This window comes from Betta splendens, chromosome 13, assembly GCF_900634795.4.
Source record: "Betta splendens chromosome 13, fBetSpl5.4, whole genome shotgun sequence".
Classification (NCBI taxonomy): domain Eukaryota; kingdom Metazoa; phylum Chordata; class Actinopteri; order Anabantiformes; family Osphronemidae; genus Betta; species Betta splendens.
This window is the reverse complement of record NC_040893.2, coordinates 247381-250218: the sequence shown is the minus strand read 5'-3', so window position 1 is coordinate 250218 and position 2838 is coordinate 247381.

The following is a 2838-nucleotide window of genomic DNA, read 5'->3' as shown; positions in this document are numbered from 1 at the left end:
TGTCCTATGCAACACCCAGTAAACACTAAAACATACACGAATAATAAATGCAAGCAAAATCAAATTATAAATGACCTAATCTGGACATTACTAATTAAACAACTGTAACACTTAAAAATGTATTACACTAATGAGGATACCGAATTGTAGCTGGTGGAAATAGTCTATGTGTATGTTGCACAGATTAGTGGTTCCTAGAGTGTTTAAATGTAGAACAGGGGGCAGAGCTTTTAGCTACCAAGCTCCTCTCCTCTGGAACCAGCTCCCTCTTCAGGTTCGAGAAGCTGACACACTCTCCACCTTTAAGACCAGGCTTAAAACCTTCCTTTTTGATAAAGCTTATAGTTAGAGATGGTTCAGGTCACTGGCAATTATTGTTAGTCACAGGAACCATCTCTTAGTTAAGCTGCAATAGACATAGACTGCTGGGGGACTTAATTTATACACTGAGCTCCTCTGTCCAATAACCTCCCACCATTGTCCCATGTTTAACTAACCTTGTCTCTTTCTCTCCAGTAGTTGTGCTTCTCTCCCTTTCTCTCTCCCTCTCTGTCCTCACCTACAGGTATCATTGGACTCAAAGTTTGGTGTCTGTGATGGGCAGCTGCGGATCCAACCATCCTGCCTGTGTCCAGTCCCTGGTCCTACCATCCTGCCTGTGCTCTGTCGTTGTTGTTGCTTGTTGCTGTTGCTGTGCTTTTCTCTCTCTCTATCCTCTCACCCCAACCGGTCGAGGCAGATGGCCGCCCACATCCAGTCTGGTTCTGCTGGAGGTTTCTTCCTCGTTAGAGAGGGAGTTTTTCCTCTCCACTGTTGCTGTCAAATTAAATGCTTGCTGTATGTGGGATTTGTTGGGTTTAGTTGTGTGAGGTTTTAAACCTTACTTTGTACAGTGCCTTGAAATAACTTTGTTGTGATTTGGCGCTATATAAATAAAATTGAATTGAATTGAATTGAATTAAAAGAAGTAAAGAAGGTGAGTCTCTCTATTTCAACTTTGTGCCTACACACAAAGGAAAGTGTCATGATCTGGGTTTGTGTTTCTAGTTGTTTCCTGTATTATTTTGGTAGTCTCCTGGTTTCTGTGTCTGCTCAAGCTTCACTTCCGGTTCATGTCCTGTCACAGCTGTCCCTGCTTCACCTGGTCATTACCCACACCTGCACTCTATCAGTAATCAAGTCAATGTGTATTTAACCACCACCTGTGTCCTTAGTTCCCCGCCAGATTGTTGAGTTCCTTAGTTCCACACTTCGTTTCATCGTTTCGTGTCTAGTTCCCTCGTGTTTTGATCCTGATTTCCTTGACCGCCGAATCCTGCCTGAACCTTGTCTGTATCGTTACCAGAGGAAAGAACCTGGACTAACCAACTGACCGTGAGTTTGCTTATCCCTTGTCTGTACCGTCACCGAGATCTTCCGTGTATCGAACCTTGCCTGCTTACTGGACTCGAGATTGCCTGCTCCCTCTTTGTACTTCATTGCTGAGCTTTTTGTGTATGACCTGGACCGTCTGACCCTGCCTTGCAAAATAAACCTGTGTTTAACTATCATCGCGCCTCTGTGCTGTGCATGTGGGTCCGACGCCTGCCCAAGTCTGACAGAAAGCATGGTGATAAGTTGAAGTCCCTTTGTAACTTTAGGAATTTCCTGGCAAATCTGTAGATCAGGCATTAAACATCGCACAGAAACCAATCTAATATCAAATGAAAACATTTTGTCCACAGAATACAATGACATCTGTTTCATGGAAGTTGAAAGCTCTGGTGCATCTGAACCAGAATTTGTGTCCAAATGAAGTCTCTCGTTGTCTTGATGAGCACATTCCACATTTTATGGCTGGTGGTCCCAGTTCTGGGAGAGGCAGCTTCTCAGTGATAAATGTGTCAGCCTGTCCTTTTGGCATGATAAGCAGAGGTGGAATCCTGTGAGATTTACAGGTAGATCAACAAAGTGGACTCATGGTTCTTTGATAGGGACATTTGAGATGTTGGCGCTAATTGGTGCCTGTTGTAAAAGAAACCAGCCTCCTGTGGTGGAGGAAGGTTCAGAGTCCCTTATCTCTGGGGACTGGAGAGGACATAGAGGCTCTTCAAAGGAGGGAGTTAAGTTCACATGTAGGTCAGGTTACCTCAGTCCAGACGTGGATTGCTACAGCTGTGTTATGACTGATTGGATGTGTTCATGTGTTTGGTTGCAAGTTGTATTGTTTGAAGGCAAAATTAGTTTCTGCTGCATATTTCCAGTGTTTTGACACGGTTACAGCCTATTGCAAACAAAATGTGTCATTATGACATTGGAGCAGCTGTTTAGACCTGTGTGTGAACTGTTAAGAGAATGTGAACACACAACTAGAAAGTTTCGACATGCGTCTGGTGATAGTAGAGTTCTAGGCCCTCCGCAACTCCCTGGAATTCAGCCAGCAGCAGGTGGTTTACATCGCCACCAAAATAAAAAAATTCAAGAAAGCATCATTGATCTGCCGGCCTGCGGCATGAGAGATAACCTCGTGTTCCAGAACAGGCGGAGGAAAACGCGGAAACCACCGTTAAAAACTTTCTCAAGCAACAGATGAAGCTTCTAGCTGACCAGTTCACCACTCTCACTTCCATATAGATACATTTTAGTAAAAAGCTCAGTCTTATGTACAAGATGTCTCTTGCAACACCAATATTTACTATCACAATCAGTGATCATGCACCAGTGTTCATTTCCTTGATTAAGACAGTTACACCATCAACCAATTGGTGGGTTAATACATCAATATTCAATGATCAAGACTTCATCAGTTAAGTGAGGAGAGAATGGGCAACCTTTATTGAAAACAACGATACACTGGGA